The sequence below is a fragment of the Nannospalax galili genome, unplaced genomic scaffold, assembly GCF_000622305.1.
Source record: "Nannospalax galili isolate Female #2095 unplaced genomic scaffold, S.galili_v1.0 scaffold243, whole genome shotgun sequence".
NCBI classification, from domain to species: Eukaryota; Metazoa; Chordata; class Mammalia; order Rodentia; family Spalacidae; genus Nannospalax; species Nannospalax galili.
This window is the reverse complement of record NW_008353490.1, coordinates 9,761,318-9,781,888: the sequence shown is the minus strand read 5'-3', so window position 1 is coordinate 9,781,888 and position 20,571 is coordinate 9,761,318. Positions and strand designations below refer to the sequence as shown.

The 20,571-nt window shown below is 48.2% G+C and overlaps 1 protein-coding gene across 2 annotated transcripts in view; it reads right to left on the bottom strand.

Annotated features, from left to right (window-relative positions):
- Nucleotides 1-7,464, bottom strand: part of Kcng2 (potassium voltage-gated channel modifier subfamily G member 2) — a 59,446-nt gene extending 51,982 nt beyond the window's left edge. The window contains exon 1 of one of the 2 annotated variants that reach the window (XM_029554817.1): nt 7,426-7,464. The gene's annotated coding sequence lies outside the window, so the exon portion shown is untranslated. The remainder of the gene's footprint in view (nt 1-7,425) is intronic. The other variant, XM_008850690.2, reaches the window with a different exon arrangement.
- Between the last annotated feature and the right edge of the window lie 13,107 nt (nt 7,465-20,571).

Below are 20,571 nucleotides of genomic sequence, written 5' to 3'. Positions count from 1 at the left end.
ACTACCTTACTGTGGTGATGTCATTGGTGTTGTGACAAAATAGAAGCTCCTCCTTCAGATCCAAGCAGAAGAGGCTGTCTTACTACATCCCCCTTCAGCTCCCTAGAAAGAACAAAGGGCTTCTGCTTAGAGCCCGGCAACGTGAAGGACACAGCTGCCGCAGGAGGCCTGCAGAGGGCAAGGACCCCTATGAAGAGCCCAAGGGCCCAGTTAACCCCCAGCATCGCATGAATGGAATGAGTTTAAAACTTTCACTAAGGAAGCTTCTGGAAGTGTACAGCTTCTACACAGCTGGTTAACTTCTGGACCAGGTGAGCCAACCTGCTCTTCCACTATCTGAAAAAGATATCTTCAGTACCCACAAGTGAGGCCTAGATCTAAAGTCCTCAGGCAGTGGGTATGCCTATTAACATGGCTCCACAGTTGCTCCAGATCCAAACTTAGGGTCCAGGCCAAAGGAGGTGCCTTGCAAAAGCTTCAGAGGCTGACCACTCACAGTGCTGCTGGGTAACAGAGGACAAATAGCATGGGGATGGGCGGCTTGCCTGGAGGTGACGCAGTTTAAGAGAGGCAGCGCTCACTTAGGAGATGTAGGATTCAGGTTTCCTGGGCTCTCCCCATCTCCATAGATTTATTGACATTTTATTGGAATGATGTACAAAGGCCTCATGATTTCTGAGTGTTGAGTGTGCAAATACTCTGTAACCAACTAGGACCAACCCTGGAGCAGGGGATGCCATTTCTGAGCAGGCACCTCACCCTCAAGGTCTTTCCAGTTCTGAGGGCCTAAGTTCCAGGGCAGAGGTTTCAGACTCTCTTCTCACATTCACCTGACCATAGAGGAGGAGGCTGAGGCCCCACACAGATCTTAGATCCATGATGGGTGGGAAGAAAGTGATAGAAACATTCCACTTGTTAATTTTGTTGGTCTAGCCCTGAGCCAAAGTACATTTTTGAAAACTGACTGCCCTGAACTAAAAAAGAAGAAAGAAATCTGTTTTCTTCTTTATCAATTTTGCTGGGGGAGGTGTGTATACCTGGCTTCTGGTGTCAGCTTGAAGAGAGCTGCACCATAGTCTATAAAAGATACTCCTGTAGGAGAAAGAGATGCTATTTTGTCACTAAATCAACACTTTAAGGAAGAAGCAGAGCCTGTCTTCTCAAGGTTCCTTCTAGATAATGAGGATTAACTTTGCCAACATTTTTCTTCAAAGTATCAGGGGGCTAGGGAGATGGCTCAGTGGGTAAAGTGCTTGGTCTGCAAGCATGAGGACCTGAGTTTGGATCCCTGGCACCTAGGCATGGTGGTATGCACTTGTAAACCCAGACTGAGGTTACATGTAGATCCTGGGGGCTCACTGGCCAGCCAGTCTAGCCAAAACAGCGAGCTCCAGATTCAGTGAGAGATCTTGTCTCAAAAGAAATAAGAGGGTAACAGAAGAATACACCTGATATCAACCTCTGACCTTCACATGCCCCTAACACAGACAAACCTGCACACACACACACACCTACATAGACACTCCCCACACACACATATACACACACATGCATACACAGGCATCAATTTGAGAAGGGAAAAGGTCTCTAACCAGTATACATTTCTATCAAGGCCTGGATGGAGTTAAATGGGTGCCTGAATATTCTAGAATGATACCTTTCAGGGGTCACAATAGAAACAAAGTCATGCACAGGCCTCGAAAAGGACTCACAAGACCTTCCCCTGTGAATGTGCAGTAAACACTGAAGGACTTCTCACTTCTTGACCCAGAGATGGCCAGAGACACAATAGCATGGCCCAAAAACACACAGCATTCTTCACAATGTGAGCTTCATGGGCAGAACAGGTCTTACAGTTTTGAACAAGAGCCCAAATGACACCCCTAAGCACAAAGGAAGGGGAAGGGGAAAGTCACCCTCCATCCTGTCGGTTGCAACCATGAAGACCTGGGACTCAGGCACCTGGACAGAGGCAGGCTCTTGAAGCTGGAATGATTCAACTCTGCTGTTTGGAATGTAATTTAACTCACACAGGAAGGAGTTCAGCCTCCACAGTCATATGTATGAAGAGGGTAGACAGTTAATCCAACTGTGGTGTTTAGGGGGAGGACCTTTAGGAGAGAACTGGATTAGGCAGGGCTATCAAGGTGGAGCCCATGATTAGATTCTGGTGGGTTCATAAGCCAGGGCACGTTGAGGTTTCAATGTGAAATTGTGAAATGTGCCTCTTAGGTTCACACACTTAAATACTTGGTCCCCAGTTGGTAGTGCTGTTTGGGAATGGAAGAGTAGATTTGGAGGTAAATGAGTCACTGGGGGTGGGCCTTGAGGCTTTATAGCCTGGTACCACTTCCTGTTTATGCTCTGCTTCCTGAGTATGGATACAGTGTGACCAGCCAGCCTCCACTCCTTCCTTCTCTGCTGGCTGTCCCTGTCTTCCCTGCCAGGAAGGACTGCATCCCTCTGCTGCAATAGTGAGCCAAAATAAACCCTAGACTCTCAGCTCCTAAAGTATGAGCTAAATAAACATCTTTTATTTATAAAGTAGCTTACCTCAGGTGTCTTGTTATAGTAATGAAAGATGACTAAAACCTATGTTCTATTGTCACACTAACATGGGGGATCCTCATGAACACATAGACCATGTGGCTCAGATTGGCTGCCCCTGATCCCTCATTGTTCTGAGGCCTTCACACCAGCTTCTCTCCATCACTTGTTTATTTCCTTTGTCCATCAGGCTATAATGCATGTGTGCACATGTGTGAGTACACACTTGTGTGTATTTCCTTCTTTCTACAATGAAATCTAGGTTTTAGTAGTTGAGATATTTTCCTAATTCTAACACATCCCTTACAACACAGAATTCATTTCACAGCAAATACTCAGAAGCATCTGCTAACTGAACTTACTTTAGCCGTGGTACATGTGTGGTAGTGTGGTGGCTGAGGTCATCAAGCACTGAAGCATCTGATGAAGTGCTGAGGGACAGAAGAAACGTGGAAAGCCTTCCTGGGAGCACAGAATGATGTTGGGAGAAACCTATGTCAGAACTGTGACAAACAAAACCTGTGGCAGAGAGCCACAAAGATCATCACAAGCAACAGATGACAGCACAGAGAAAAGACAATGGATGAAAAGGCTCCACCAAGGTCACCAAGTTCCATGATATCAAATCACCCATCATCAACAGAACCTCCGTCTGCTAACAACTCTGTGACCACCACAGTCCACAGGGAAGCTGTCAGAGCCAGGTATCCTGGGACTCAGCAATACCTCCCCTGAGGACACTGCATAGGGATCATGATGGTTTCCACAGTAAGACATACAAAGTGAAGATTTAAAGAGATAAAAAATACTGATGGACCATGTGGTAAGGGAGTCCCATCAGGTACAAGCTGCCTGAGTGATAAGCCAGGGTAATGTATCAAGAAGCTTGCCTTTTGAGATGGGAGGCAGAGACGGGAGAGTCCCTAGAAGCTCAAGGGTCAGTGGTATACATAGCAGTGAACAACAAATAGATCCTGTCTCAAACAAGGTGGAAGGTAAGGACCAACATCCAGGGTTTGCCCTCTGACTCCACACATGTGCCTTGGCCTGTGCAGGCCTGCACACACACACACACACACACACACACACACACACACACACACACAAAGTACCAAACTAGAACCCCCAGGGCAGGGCCTAGGATGCAAATTCATGTGTAATACATGCCAAGTTATCTGGAAGACACACTGATTCCTCTTCACTTGGAAGATAGAGCCATGTATGATAACACGGTGGGCACAGAGCCCCCAGAGCTAGGCAGCTGTAGGACAAGTGGAGCTAAGAGTCAGGCACAAGAGGATCTCACAGCTCTTCCTACCATGGTTAATACTGACAAAATTAAATCTGCCTCTTAGAGATGGAATTTAGCTAAAATTGCTATCATATGCACATCAGCCCAAGGGTTCTGAGGCTTGGTAGGGCCCCTGAATTCTAGCCTTAGATTTCAAGGCACCACTGGAGTTTAACATAACAGTTAAATACCATTGTTTAAATATCTGAGGAGGTTAAAATAGCCAGGAGGGCCACTTAGTTCTTGTGCCACAGCCTGCATCCTCCCTTCATCACTGGAGGCCATGCTGCACAGGTGCCTGGTGGAGGTAACGAGGGTGCTTGGAGAAAGGGGGGGAGCTAAACTAAGAGGTGTCATGACTCACCAGAGAGAGGAACAAAGAGGTGGCTGTTCCCAAAGCCTAAGAGCCCACTGGAGCGACCTCTGTGTTCATAGGTGTGTGTGATTTGCTCTGTAGACTCAGTCTCTTTAGTGGAAGGAAACAACGCATGTGTTTTTTGGAACACATGGACATTTCCATTAGTCTTTTTCTAAACTCTCTATCAAATTAAATGCTGGGTGCTTCTATTGAATGTGATTCTGGCTTTCCTTTATGAACAAGCCTCTCTGAAGCTAGAGCACGGAGACAGCACACTGTGTAGCCTTCCCACATAGTTCAGGGACGAAAGTCTACATAAGCCCTGGAAACAACCTTGCATCTCTGGCCATTGAGGCCTGAGTCTGTACCTCTGTCTTCAGAGGAATCTCGTTGATGGTTAGCTGGTGGCTCCTTTGCAAGTGTCTTCCTTAGCTTGCTTTTATGACCAACCTGTTTGGAAAAGGGGCCCCCAAGGAGGCTCTGGGGCCTGCAGGTGATGACTGGTTAGTAAGGGACCAGCTCTCTCCCTGGCCTGCCTGGGCCTTTCTGGAAAAGGGAGACTCTGCTAAAGGAAGTTACTAGACTATGAGGGATGGGTGGGGCTTCTTGGAAATGGACCTCACATGCCTCCCAGCTCTGAAAGGTGCAGATGCGACCGCTGTTTAAAGCCAGCCTTGACTCAACCTGTCTGGGAGACTGCAAGTCAGCTGTTGGTGCAGGAGCTCGCTGTGGTCCAGACGTGGGGCACAGTCAGTCAGCCACTGTGGGGCCTTGCTGAGCCAGACCCCAGCAGCATGTTTGCTTCTCCTCATGGTGGGCACTGAGTGCCATTTGAGGGCAGACTCTACCCAGTCACACACTCCATTCTGGCAGTGGAGAACCCCATGAGCCTCATCCTTTAGAGTGCCGTTGGATAGTGTTAGCCCTGAATCCTTTATTCCTCATGAAATTATCATCAGTGGGCAAGCAGTCAGATATTCAGACTGAAGAGGCTGTTTTGGACCCAGGGCCAGCCTTGTTCTCCAGATCTCCCCATCTCTAGCACCCACAAACCCCTTCTGCTCCCCTCCAGTCTGCCCTCACACATTGGCACAGGGTTGCTGAGCCTATAGCACCTCCCACTCCAGACACCCCTCAGTTCACCCTGCCCTCTGGGGAGCTAGTGAGATGCACTTCTTCCAGAAGACTAGCCTAGAACCATAGGACAAGACCCCAATCCTCATCAGATCTGCCTCAGCCCGTACTCCTCCAATGCAGAGACACTGGGGGCCTGCACTTGCCAGGGCAAGCCCCAACATGTTATTTCCTACCAACCTATGTGTTTTACACGACCTACTAATTACAGCACACACACCTGTAATTATGATAATGTCTCTCCCAGCCATACACTAGGTAGAAGCTCTTAATTATAACTCAAACAATTAATCAAGTAGCACACATTTTCTGAGCATCTGGCCCACGCAGGACTCTGGTAGGCACTGAAAAAGGAAAACCACATAGCTCCATTCTAAGTGTCAGCTAAGAACTCATTCCCCTCTCTTCCCTTGCCTCCACAAACACCCAATTTGTTTCTTAAATTATGGCAATCTCAAGGAATAAAAAAAAATCACAAAGTGGAATATATAAACTGCACTGGCCTTGGGAAGTCGTCTTCATCTTGTCTCCCCAATAGAGAGACCCAGAAACAACAGTCCTCTGCACATGTTGCTGCACACTTCTTTCTGTGGCTGGTACTGATCAGGGACATCCAGTCAAGTGTATTTCACCCCTACATGAGTCACAACAACCTCTAGATTCTCAGTTTAAGAGAACACAGAGATATCCCACTGGCAATAGTAAATGAACCTTATCCAGGTCAGCCAGAGGCCAGTGAAAGCCCTGCAACAGTCAGAGGGAGATGGAAAGACTGGACGGAGGGTCAGAGAGGGAGAACAGCCCTCTTGCTCTCCTGACTTCTCAGTAGAAATGAAAACTACTGAAAAGAACCCTGACCTGCTCAAGGCGATTCTGACTCAAGGGGTTTACCTAACTGACCCAAAGGCAGGGCTGAGGAGTGAGCCACCACTTCCATCACTCCCAGACTAGGTCAAACTCCATTATTCATAGCATGCCATATATCCAAACGCTGGCCTAGTCGCAGACTTTTTTAGCCAAGAGCAAAAGAAAGAGATAGAAGAGGCCAGAGGCAGGGAGAAGGACTTCCTGGAATTTCAGGGGCCAAGGACAAGGCTGTATCCAAGCTCCCCAATCGCCCACGTCCAAGCTCAGGAAAATCTGGACAACGTGACCAAGAGTCCCAAGAACAGCGCTCGACCTCGGTGCACGATCTCGGTGGACGACCTCGGTGGCAATGCTCCAAGGGTCAGAATCCCGAAGGGCCTTCAGAGTCTGAAAGCTTTGGATGGCAAACATGTGCAGGGGTTGTGGCAAATTGCGAGCTTAGAGAAGCGTCGGGAGAGCATAGTAGCCAGCTCACCTTTATGCTTACGGCTGCGGAGCCTCAGACCCCCTCAGCACCCAATACTCCTTACTCCTGGGGCCACTGTACCGGCCAGGGGCCTGCCTGATCCCCGGAGCCCACATTGGGCTGGGGAGGGAGAAGAGTTGGCAAAATTCGAGACCGAGGGGACCCACACCCCTTTCCCAAGTCGGCGCCTGGCGCGTTAGAGAAGGCAGGATGCGAGGACAGCAGCGCGCGTGCAAAGCACCCGTGCACGCGACTACGCGTGTAAGCGGGGGTGTGGGGGCGTTCACCTCACCACCACTCTGGCCAGAAAAGGGAACCAGCGCCGCGGACTCGCCCACGTCACCTCTCTTCCCCGGAGCCGGTGCTCCCATCCTTCACACCCGGCGGGTCCCGGAGAGCCCTAGCCCCTTCCCGGGCCGCGGACCTCCTCTGCCCGCCCCTCTCCTTCTTACCCTGGCTCCAGTAGGACCGACGCGGGCAGACGGGGCGGCAGCAGGACCCGGCCTCTGGCGGCCGCCCGAACCTCCATAAAAGCGCACGACGCGGCAGAGCCCGCACCTCCGGGGCTCCGGCGAGGGCGGCACCCGCTTCGCCTGCCCCAGCCCGGCCCGAACCCCTCCAGCGGCGCTGCGCCTCGGTGCCGACAGGTGCCCGCGCCCCGGACCCTCTGCACACCGCCCCCCCAGAGCCTCGCCCTCTCCCCGCACCGTCTCAGAGACGCTCGCAGCAGACTCCGGTCCAACAGTGCCAGTTCAACTTTACCTCCGGGCCGGGCTCCGGGCTGCTCGCTCCGCGTGGCGGGCCGGTGGCTCCTCCGGGCGGAGCGTGGCGTCCCCAGAGCCCACAGCCCAGAGTCCGGCACCGCCCCGCGCGCCGCCCCCCGGGCCACCCGGGCCAGCGCGTCCCGGCTACGGTGGCGCGGCGCCCCCTCGCGCCCAGCGGGTCCCAGGGCCAGGACCCCCGCGGTGGCTAGGGGAGCGCCAGGCCGGCCGCTTTCCTCACCGCGCAAGACCATGGCGAGACACAAGCACTCTCACACCCACAGACGCACCCACGCTCTCACACTCATGGGCTTCTAGACTCACATTCAGCCACACTCAGAAGACACATGTACCTACACATACATGCTCACTAGCCCTCACACTCAACACCACCCAGACACACCCTTGGGTGCGCGCATACAACCACAACAGACAGTCACAGTCACTGTGATTCATAGTCTCACAATCACACTCTCACACACATGGTTCATGGATAAGCACTCCATTACACAGAGTCGGATGCTCTCACACACAGAGAGCTCTCTCACACTCACTGTCAGACACACTGGCATGCACACACTCATCTCTCTCTCTCTCTCTCTCTCTCTCTCTCTCTCTCTCTCTCTCTCTCAGACAGACAGACAGACAGACAGACACACCCCTACACAGGCACTCATATTTAGGCACTCATAATTAAGTGCTTACACTCACCTGCACTCACACCCTATGCCATTCAAGTTGCATGGACTGCCTCCTCCACAGCAGTGGTCTAAGAAGAGGAAACAGGGTCTCCTAAGCAAACCCTAGAGACGTTGGAAGGCCTGGGTGTAGATTTCCAGTCTAGGGACAAGTTCCTGTGATGGGTGATGGGGGTCTGAAGACTAACACCCCCTGCTATGACAGGGACCTCAGATGGATCTGGGTGCCAGGAGGCCTCTGGAGGTGACTGTGTCACTCACTGTTTGCACAGAGAGAAATACTCTTCTCCAGGTTGCTTCCTGCACCAGGCCTGGAAGGAAGGCTTTTTCTCCCTGGTAACCAATCATTGGATTTAGAGTTTAAGAGACCAGGCACCATTACCCCTGGAAGGCCACCATCTTCCACAGGAAATGACTGCTTCTGGGGCCTGTGCCTTTGAGGCTGTTCTGTTTCTAAGCACAAGCTGCCTCTGAGAACAGGTGCTCCCTGCCAGCCCTCTGGGTACATGTGGCTGCAAGGGAGGGCAATCCTTTGACACAATAAGCAGATAAGCAAGGCCATGCTCTGGAAGCTGTCAAATAGTGCCCAGCTGGTGGTGTTTTCACAGGTACTGAGGGATCCAGGTGATTTCTAGGCCTCTTTTCTCTGGCCCTGTGCTGTTCTTCTTAGGAGGAAGTGCCCAGGCCCCGCTGCACCTTGGGCCACCCTTTTCAGACTCTTACCTTTTGCCAAGTCTCTGGGTCACAGTAACTATGTACTGAACTAGCCTGTTGCCCCCACCCTTTTTTTGCAGACTCTGTACTTCTATTATTTAGCCAAAATACTCACCACCTTTTTTGACACCCAACACAGTTGCCCATGGTCCTGGCTCTGTTCCACTCAAGTCTCCAGGTCTGGGTCTCATTTGTACAGTTGTTGGGATTCTTTTCCCTGATCTTCAATCTTCAGTTCTTTGATTCTTTCAAATCTAGAATTATATATATTACAGCCTGTTCCTATACTTTACTCTCATTCATTTTTATTTCCCTTTTTAATGAGTCTGTCAGGTGCTTTTGAATCTTAGCCCTCCTCTGTTCCTCTATCTCCTTGAACCACTACAAAATTGGCCAGTGAGGATGGCTTGTCCTCAGGATGGGTCATGTTTTCAAAAGCATACACACATGCTGCAGCATGCCACTCCACCACACAGCAGTCTTTGATTCTAACAAGAACCAACATTTGTGGGCCTGGGTGTCATGCCAGCCTCAGTGCTGGCCCCCACCTGACTGTCCTATCTACTCAGTATTTCTCATGTGTTTTGGAAGGATGCCAGCATTGACTAAATGCCTTTTGAAATTGAAATATAATTGATTGGCCATCTGAACTAGCAAGTCTTACCGATATACATATCGGAAAACAACAGACGTATCTAATGTGATCTCATCTGTAATGTGATCTTATCAGTATTGCTTTTTTTTCAGGGTTGGGTTTTTGAAGATCAGTGCAGGTGAGTGCTTCTACCTTGGGGTGAGCAGGTGTCTGTATCATTGACCAAGTCCCCTTCTCTGCCTCAGCATCCTTGTCTACAGACAGAGAACAATGGCAAGATCCCTGTGCTGTTTTCTTTGGTAACTGAAAGAGTTAATAATGGGACATACCAGCCCCACAGTAAACAGACCCAAACTGTTAGGCACTTGCAAAACACTGCAATAAACTGTATTGCGAACATTGTCATAATCCAGTGTTTCAGGTAAGTTGAGACATTAACCATGGCTGCAGCTGAGGGATCTTGGGGTACAGAATCCAGGAGATAGGGGGCAATCAAAGTCCAGCTTCCTGCTTGGGACCCATCATGCCTCCAGACACAGTGATGTTCTGATGGGCATTATTTCATACAAAAGAATCTTTGAGAGCCATCTGGCCAGCTCTTTTCCATGATAGGCAGAATGTGTGAGCTTCCTTCAGTCAATCTCCATCTCTCCAGGCCTGGTGATCATTACCCCTCACTGGGTGCCTCCTTCCCTGTTGTTTTCTTCATTTCTGGATTTCTGAGTGTTTTGTGTGTTAGTTAAGCAGCATCATCAGAAGGTCAGCAGGTAGGACATGGAGCATTGTGTTGGCTGCCAGTGCCACCAGGGCAGTGTGAGCTGCTCCTGTCACCAGAGCAGCCCTGAGACAGTGACAGCAGATGACACTGATCCTGCCAGTATGAGCTTATGCTGTTTCTTTTTCTAAATGACATGTGTTTCATATCTTGGTGAGGCATCTGCCTTTCAGGGTAGCCTGTCTTTTAAATCGGAATAATGTTTCAGAACAGTTTCTGTCTATAGTACATGCTTGTTATAGAAAAAATTCAACTTTGAAGAAAAAAAAACCAAAAGGAAAATAATAAACCACCTGAAGCTACATCATCCAGACCTCACCACTGTTAACATTTTGGTACCAATTTTGGCACCAAACACAGATCATTTTTATGTAAAAAACTTTTTGTTCATTTATACACAAAGTAACATCATCACATATACTGGAGTTTCACCACTTAATGGATAACAAATATTTCCAATGTGTTCCAGTATCCAACATAATTTCATTTATTTCTTTATTTTTTATTTTATGTGTATGAATGCTTTGCATGCATATATGTAAGTGCATCCATGAGTTCAATGCCTATGGCAGTCAGAAGAGGGCATTGGGTCTTCTGGAACTAGAGTTGAAAACGGTTGGTAGCTACCATGTGGTCACTGGGAACTGAACCTGAATCCTCTGCAAGAGCAATCAGTGCTCTTAACCGCTGAGCCATCTTTTCAGTCCCATCCAACATAATTTTAAGAGATGTTTACAGAGAATCCCAATCTGTGACTTGTGCCATACTTTATTATTCGACATGGATGTTTTCTCCAACTTTCCACTATCATAGAACTGTACCTTCATAGACGTATTTGGGACCCTTTCCTGACTATAATAACATATTGTTGAATCCCAACTGGTACATTGTTACTGGAAAGTGCCAGAGGTGAATGCTACCTCAAGCTGCAGTTGAAAATTCATTTCCTTTTCTTTTCTTTTCTTTTTTTTTTTTTTTTTTTTTTTTTTTGGTCTTTTATTGAGACAGGGTCTCACGAGGTAGACCAGGCTGACCTTGAACTCACAGAGATCCTCCTGCCTCTGCCTCCCAAGTGCTGAGATCAAAGGCATGCACTGAAAATTCACTTCTTTAACGAATCAGGAAGTTCTCTGGGCATTTGCCTCTCTGTCTTAGCAAACACTGACCACTTTGGGACAGGGACATGCTTTGTTTTTCATTCTTGGTCCTCAGCACAGGCCCTGTCATGTGAGCATGTTAGTTAATAGATGTTTATTATTTGCATCAATGAGGATGTGGATGAATATTGTAAATTGTGTGTTGTAAACTGAGGCACAATAATGCTGTAAAGACTTTGAGCCCATAAAGATTAGCAAGACAGATAGCTCTAAACCAGAGGTGGTATAGGAACCCAATAAGGCTGCCACAGGACCAACACAGAGTGGCAATACAGCAGATACATCTGACTGGTCACAGTGGTGCAGCTAGATGTGTCACTGTTGGAAAGCCCTCGTTATGTAACTGTAAGTTGTTTGGGGCTGTGACTGCTGGAGCTTAGGTTCTGTTTCTCTTTAACACAGGCATTTACAAGCAATAGCCAAGTATTCCCGATGTTTGCAAACCAAGCACACTGGGTCACTTTGGAGGCCTGCCTGCCTGGCTCCATCTTCTCAGGATTCTCCAGGCTGGGACTCCATTTTAATTTACTTCAGCAGATCTCAAGTTATTTTCTTTTCTGGTATTTTCTAAATTAGTGATTTTCTCCCCTAAACATCTAACTGTAATTTTCATTTCTTGGCTGCTTTTCAAAGCAATATGATATATCCCATTCTGTTGCTGTTAACAGCTTTACTGAGATCCAGCTAGACACTGTGCACTTCAAAGTGGCCAGTTGGTGGTCATGTGGCTCTTACCGTGTTCATAGCCATCCTCACAACCACTTTTGTGTCATTCTCGCTACCTGTAAGAAAACCTGGACCCTTTTGCCTATAGTTGGCACCTCTGGTCCTGTCTATCAATCTGGCTCCTCCCTGGCTCAGCACTTAGGGGATGTGAAAGAGCCTGGTGTTCCCTTGTGCAGTGTATCTCGCCTGCTCCTGGACACCCGTCGGCTTTGGGCATGTGCTTTCTTTTGTGAGTCTGCTTGGCTCTTGACTCACTCTTGCTTTCTTTTTTTCTGGAAGACAAAGCTCTGTTTCTGATGTCTGTCTGCTATCAAATGCAGATGGAAAGAAGCTTTCAGTGGGTACTCAACATCTCCACAGCTGGCCTTTCTCTGCTCACTCAGCTGCTGTGCAGAAAAAAATTTGTTGTTCTGTGTTCCTAGTCCCGAGTTCCACTTTCTCTTAACCTTTTGAGCATTCTGTGTCTTTACTCCATTACACAATTGTCCCAAATGACCCCAGATCTGCCCCTCTCCCACCAGAGCTCTTGTGGACCAGTGCCTCTTTCTTGTCTGTCATTCAGCTTTTGATAGATCAAACGTTCTCATCATAGGGAATTCATACCTTCTTTGAGCTGTCTCAAGTTCCCACCTTTGTTCATTACTTTTAATCCTCTACCCTAGATTCCTTACCTCCACATCTATCATCATTCCGTGTCCTCAGCTTGTCTGTGCTCCAAAGAGAAGCAGCCAAAATGTAGACACCATCGCTTCAACATGCCTTCCCATCTCTGAACATGGGCTTGGCAAGGCAGAGCTCGCTCTGTCCTTTGGGTGTGTGCCTGAAGCAGCAGGCAGATTTACTCATGAAAGGGATGTGCTTCTGAAATTTTTGTAAGCCGAAATCCTGTCAGGGGATTCCATGGAAGGCTCTCTAAAGAGAAGTCCTCTATGGAACTTGTTTCCTGAAATAAGCAGCTAGTTTCTCAGTCACTGTTGGCACGGGAGGGGTTTCACCCCTTGTACTTTCTTACCCAGGGGGCATTGAAAGAGTAGCCTGTTTTGTCCAGGACCAGGTCCCTGTCCTCCTGCAACATACAGATGCTGTGTGTGGCTGAACCTGGCCAGCACTACTGTATAGTTTATGTCTATGACTTTCATGATCAGGGTCTATGAGAGGATTCATGTAACATGTAACACTTCACAGCACAACTTTTGTTATTCAGAGCTGCATGTCCAGTAAGCACTGCATGTCAAGTAAATGTTTCTTCTGCAGTATTATGTTGATTCATCATGGAACATGGGACCTCTTACCATCAACAGTATGAGGATGATCAGTTTTGCTGGTGCTTAGAAACAGTCTCAGTGTTCAACAGAATCACATTTTGAAGTATTTGCATTGTTTGATGCTGACTGGTGACTGAACAAGGGTCTGAATGATGGGCACCTGCTTTCCCTACATTCTGTGGTACTGGAGACATTCTAAAGAGATGTGTCTCCTGCCATGTGCAGAATGGAACTCCGCTCTCTGTTTGGGGGCAGATCATGATCTGTATCCATTCTAATAAATACCTGCTCATACATCACACCAAGTCCTCCCCAGGGCCAGATATGCTGGGCACTTGGTGTCTGAGATGCTTCAAACAGTTGCTCCACTCCAGAAGGATGGAAGCTAGAAGACTGCAGAAGAAAAGAGCACTTTAGGTATTCAGTGATATGAAAAATCAAAGTGAGTGGATGTTTAAAAAGCAAACCCAAGAAAAGGAGACTGCGATCGCAGCTTAGTGGGAAGAGGTTGCCTATGGGCTTCTGCTCCTCCCTTAAAATGAGCTTTAAGTTCTTGCTGCTCTAGCTCAATCACAGAGGATGGACCAAGCACTGGGGAAGAGTCAGGAGTGTGGGAGCACAGCCTCCTCACCCCCAGAACCCAATTAGAACAAAACTATTCTCTGTGAGTGAGAAGCTACCAGCAGGCATTTTCTGCCTGAGAGGGAGGTGGTCACCTTCCTGTGGAGGTTAATGAATCTGCAGAGCTGCAGGGAAGGCCAGTCCTTCCTGCAGTAAGGCTGGGATGCAGAAAGAGGCTTACCAAATGGGGCAGAAACCAAAAGGGGTGCAGATAGTCAGACAGTAGCAGCTCTGGTCATGTGATTGCAGGTGTGGGGAGGGTCTCTATTTGTCAGGCTTTCCTCTCCTACTCCCAGTCTGCTGCTTCTTGCAAGGATGCTGTCAGCACTTCCAAGCTAAAACAGCCCCACACTTCCTCATCTGGCCCTTGAACTACTCAATGTTTCTGTCCAAGAATGTTTACAGAAGTTGCACTCACAATATTGAAATATCAGAACCATCTGAACCAATGACATTAGATTGATTTGATAGATTTCAGCCACAGGATACACAGAAATATGCAGCCATTAAAAATATTTCAAGAAATTGGACATGAAGGCACATGCCTATGATTTCAGTGGAGGTAGAGACTGAAGGATCAAGAATTTAAGGTCATCTTCAGCTACATAGCAAGTTTAAGGGCAGCCTGGGCTATGTAAGACCTCATCTCAAATAGACTAAAATCTAAAAGTCAATAAAATCCAAAGACTGTTTCATAACACTGGCATGGTTCATGACATTCTGGCAGCTATCAGTTGTGTGTGGTCTCATGTCTACTGCATGAAGGAGCAGACCCAAGTGGGAATGGGACAGGCCCGGCAGTTGGGCAGGCTGGTAGAATACCTCAGTGCTCCACCCCAGGGATCTACTGGACATTCTGTAACTTTCACTGTCTTGGTCTATAACTTGGAGCTTTGCACAGCTGTCTGGCTGTGCACCTGAGGAGCTCTAGAAACCACTCACTGGTCTGCAGTTCACACTCTATGTGAACAAGAGCGAAGGACAAGATAATGGATTTGAGTGATTTTTTTTCTTTTCTACTTTTCTATGTTTCCCAAACTGGTGTGGTATGTGCAGTAACCCAGCCTCGATTACCAGCATACTGAGGTGACACTGAACTTGGGGCTCAGTTATGCTGCTCCTTTCCTTCTCCCATGTCAGCTCTGCTTTCAAATGATCTCCAAGCTCCACTAGCAAAGAGAAGGTTCTGGAAAAACTCCTAGGGAGGATCTCACTGGCTTGGCTCAGGGGCTATGTCCAGAAGCATAAGGGACCCTGAGGTCATGGGGAAACAGGGGCTGGCCCAGCTGAGCCATGTATTTCAGGTCCTTGGGGAAGTAGAATCTGTTGGGGAAAGGCTGTCGTGGGGCCAGCGTATGTGGTCCAGGTTGGCACAGTGCTACTGACATCCAGTGATGCTGCACCTGGCTCTGAGCCTCCACTCAGAGGACCTTGAGGGCTTGGTCATTGTCCAGGGTCTTGTGCATCACAGGGTATTGAACAGCAGCCTTAATGTCCCCCAAGGGGACACTGTGCTGTGCAATTTCCCTTCCCTGAATTCTCTGTGGGAATTAAAGGAAAATACTTTGTGTCAGAACTGAGATGAGGTTTGAAGTCACTTCAACTTAACATTAACAACTATTTGGTCCCACTCTCATTTCACAAGTAGCAACGTTTAGAATCATTTCAGACAACTTAGAGAAAGAAAAAGACAAAGTGCTGATTTGTGCCCCTTCTTTCAGGATGACTATTCATTTTGATGAAGGAATATATGACCCTGATGATGTCCACAGAAGAAAATGGACCTGGAAGAAGCAGGCAACAGACATGAGGTCCCCCTCTCAGGTTCATGGACTGGCCGTGGCAGTGCTGACAAGTGACTGCCCTAATAGTCCACAAATTCCCCAGCCTGCAATACGGGGATTGCAGGAGCCAAAAATAGAGCCGTGAAGTGCTTCGGGTGGTGACTGCCGCCTGTCTTCTCCCTTCTCTGAGCTAAATAGTTCCAATTCTGTTAGCAATTTTTCTTAGGATATATCTGCCAGCAGTCTAATCACCCTGTGCAGCTGTAGATTACCCTCCCTGAGACTTTCCGCGCTCCCTTGCGTTGTGGGTCCAAATCTTAACCCAGCCCTGAGTCTGTCAGAATCAATGCTGGATACCACAAACACTGTAGGAGTGTTTGCCTGGGCTGGAACAGCATTTCAGAGAAAACCTTCCCATCAAGTTGGGTGAACAGGAGCGCGAGGTATGTTTGCCTATTCTCCACACTTACTTTATAGCAACTTAACTGATGTGCTATAGTACTCCTACAGTGTTTGTGGTATCCAGCATTGATTCTGACAGACTCAGGGCTGGGTTAAGTTTTGGACCCACAATGCAAGGGAGAGCAGGAAGTCTCAGGGAGGGTGGCTACACAGGTGATTAGATGGTATCAGCCTCTAGTTTACCTGTGATACCCTACATTTCCTGTCTAACTGACCTGTCAACTCCATTACAAGATCTGCTTGTTTGGCAGATATAGAAGCTGGCAACTAAGTTTCCCTTGTAAATTAATTTCACATTTACCCACCAACTCCCTTAACTTCCCACAGTGCTCTGCTTTTGTAGAAAGGGGTTCATGTCTTTGAGGAACTGCTACTCCTAGGGGGCAAGACAGACACCTAGACAAGTAATAGGTAGGACCATGTAGGTGGAAATGTCCATCAGGATGGATCCTGCCTTTGTCCCACTTGGGGTTGATCCAATGTCCTCTTACTCCAGGGTGGGGCTGTTTGTCATCCTGAAACCAAAGGGCCCAGGTGGTCTGAAGCAAGCAGCACAGGCTCCTTTACTGGAGTCTCTCTGAGTGATGTCAGGGGCGGGCCTAGAGACAATTTTCAGAACACGCAGTTACTGACCTGCTACCCCTCACTTAGGAGTATCTCCTAGCTAATCTCCATTGCTGCAACCCCTGCATTTTCACAGCCCAGGGGCTTTCAGCTCTTATTGGTGTTCCCTGTCTGGTTTGCTGAGGCTCTGGTATGTCTTCCCAGCACTCTTTGCCCACTGTTTCCACATCTTTCCAGAAATCTCCATGGCTATCTTTTAAAAGTGCTGAGTGATGTCATGCCTAATGACTCTTCTCCAAGCGCGTGCCCCAGTTTGCAAAGTGACAACCCACTGAAGAAGTCAAATATAAGCTTTTGAGTTTCTTTCTCCAAATGCCTTTCCTGTCAGGAACAAGCTTATTGAAGTCCAGCCTCTCATTGCTCAGGCCTGGCCTAGGCTGTGCTCTGCCAGGCTCAGAGCTGGGTCATCTGGCTTTTGGGTCCATCCATTTTCAAACTTTGAAGAAGAGATAAACTGACAGAGAAAGTATTAATATTTGAGACCTCTTGTGAACTGTTGCTTCATAAATAAATATTGCTGACTTCAAGGCTCCTAGTAACCCTCAGTTCTCCTGGTTCACAGAAGTTCAGATGGAACTTTCCTGAGAGTGTAGTGCACAGCTTGCCTCCCATACAGCACAATGCTTTCCAAATTTTCCATTGTACCCAAGGAGCTCTTTAGCTCTGTAAGGAAGTGGCATCCCCCACAGGTGCTAAGATGAGTGCCTGTGGTCCACGGAGCCAGCCTAGGGACCACACACAGGTGGTGTACTAGCTGGGCTATGCTTAAAAGCACGTACATAAGAGATTGTTTACTGAGGAGAAAACTTCTGAGCAGCCAGGGATCAGTGTCACTGGCCAGTATGAGCCAGTATGGCCAGTTGGAGCTCCTGACTGGGGTCCAGTGACCTTCAGGTAGTCTGTGGCTCCAGGTCCAGCCAGCTCCTGTCACTTGAAGAATGAGCAGCAGCAGTGATGGCCATCACTAAACAGCTGCGGGTACCCTGACACCAACAGGTACTCATTCCCACAGTGATCCTCCACTGGATCCTACAGTGGAGTAACTGAGGTTTGGAGACCTTGAAGAATTGCTGAGGCTGACAGAGAGGCAGGAGGAGCAACAACACTCTGGCGACTCCAGTTCCCCCCACCCCATGGGAAAGCGTTTGTTCAGACTGGCCAAGGACCCCTGCATCTGCTTTCTCATTTAATCTTCTAGCAAATGGTCATCAAGTCTCCCTTCCCCCACCATGCCAACCCCTCTGTCCCCTGATGTGACTGATTTGGTCACTGAAGGGTATGACCTTCAGAATTCTGAGAACAAAGCTTGGTGATTCTGAAAATGTTGATTCAGAAACAGTTGTAAGGTGGTAGAGGCAGATTTCCGTGAGAGAAAAAAAATCACATGGCAGGGGGGTAGAGCTTGAGCTTAGACTGTGACCCTGTTTAATTGTTCTGTGTTTGCTATGGAGTGACTGGAAAATTCCTTATCTCTCAACACCTACAAGCCAGAGATTACCAGGACCAAAAATAGAAAGAAGCCCCACAGCTTTCCAAACAGGTACAACCTTGATTGAAGGTTCCCCCAAGACTCCCCCAACGTGCCTGGCAGGAACTTCAAGAAGGCAGAGCAATTAGAGAAACATTTGCTAGTGAGATGAAAAAATATCAAATGTTGCTAGCTTTAAAATGTTTTTGTCAAATTGGACTCTGGCCAAGTTATAAAAGTGAGAATTTGGATTTTAGAAGGAAACGCAACAGCCCACAGGTACAAGAGTAACAGTGGGTCTTGCAGAAGATAGATGCTATGGACCTTGGCAGGGAGAGAAGTCCCTTGTTAGGAGCTGGCACCCTGACTTCTTTCCAGACATAACCAGAGCACAGCCTTGAAGCTTTATAGTATGATTGCACTCTTTGCAATGGAAGATGTGTCCAGAAGCTCCCTATCTCCAGCCAGACACAGACTTGGCCCAGGGTCCTTGCTGATGCTCCCGAAGGCCTCCAGTTTCCTCAAAGGTAGATTATGAGATTATCCTCAGATGAGGTATTGTCATACCTCCTGCACCCCCAGCAGAGGGCAAGGTTGTTGGCACTCCAGTCAGGTGGAAGAAGGAGCTAGGTGTGCAGGCCTGGCTTCTTCCCAGCTGTTGGAGCTCAGTCAAACAGCAGCCGCTGTCCAGAAGGAAGAGCCAGTTTAGAAGCCAGGCCTGGCCGCCTGGGAAATCAGTTCATCCAGGAAGTTTGAAGAATGGGGCTGAGTTAGGGGTTTGGGGTGTGGCAGGGATGGAGACATGGTTTTTTGCCAGCACTGCCTTGGGGTAGTTTGGGTTGCAGCATGGAGCCAGTGTTCCATGAGGGGGTTGTCTGCCCACTTCTGGAAGCAAAGACATTTGCCAGTTCTTTGACCTGAGGTGACAATATGGTCAGAGTTGAGTGCCAGAGGGCAGTTAGCCTCAGGACTGATGGCAACTCTCCTGGAGCAGTCTTCCACCATGAGATAGGGCCTGATGTGTAAGTGATGGAGGTTGTCCCTGGGCCTGCAGGCCTGCAGAATTCAAGGCATGGAGGAGCACCCTCTTAACTGGTTTTGCATATTTCCCACCATGTAATTAGCCAAATATTCTGAGGACATTCTATGTCCCCATGGTGATTCTTTATGGTTGTTTTAATGTGTGCATGCATGTGTGAGTGTTGGGGAAATGCCTGAGAATGTTCCCCACATTGAGTAAGACGAAAGCTGCAAGGCAGATTGACACAAGAAGACAAGAGGCACTGTGGGCAGTCAGGTCCAGCTGCCCCTGCTAATCAGCCACCGAAGTTTGGGGGAAGTAGGAAGCCTTCCTTCGACTCAGATTTGTTCTCTTTGATTACTGATGTTTTGCTAATTGTTTGCTCCTCACACTGTGGTCTGCCTGCTCCTGCAGGTGGCGTTAGAAACATAGCCTGAGTCTCAGCTCACCCATCACAGATCAGGGACCCAGGCAATTCTGTGCAATTAAGGTACAAGGCTCTTAGTCAGAGAATTTCTGAGGTCTCATCAGATTGCAGGTTCATTTGATTTTGAGAGAGGAAGGGTGAGCTCTTAAAAGGCCATAAAGGGACGCCAGCAACCAGCAAGGCTCTGCACAATGGCCCAGATCAGTGGGCAGAGGGCTTTTGCTATTGGATGCTGGTTCAAGGAGATGGACAAGTGGGAAAGGTGGGCAACTGGGAGTTGTCAGAGAGATGGAAGCTTTTGTCAGTCAGATAACAGCTATTATTAAAAATGAAGATTCATAAACTTTCAATTAAATATATTAAAGAACAAAACTCATATATTCCTAATTACTTCTGTAAACTTTTAGCCCCACTCTTGGGGTCGCCTAGCAGCCACACCAGGCTCAAGAGCTGTGGTGTGTGAGGTTAGCTGCAGGCACCACAGGGACCTGCAGGTGTATGGAGGGCCACCCAACAGCATTTAATGAATGAGTCTCACGTATAGACACATCTCACCCTACATTCTCACCTCCAGCATGAGCAGTAAACAGCCACCCCATGCATTCTCAAGGTCAGTGGGATGTGCTTCCAGAGAGACCTGCTAGACATCAGGCACACTAACCACTTGGGAGGCAGAGGAGCCTCATTCTTTTTAAAAAATATTTTATTTTTATTTTATGTGTATGAGTGTATTGCCTGCATGTAGGTAAGTGCACCTGTGTCATGCAATGCCCGTGGAGGACAGAAGAGGCTGTTGGATCCCCTGGAACT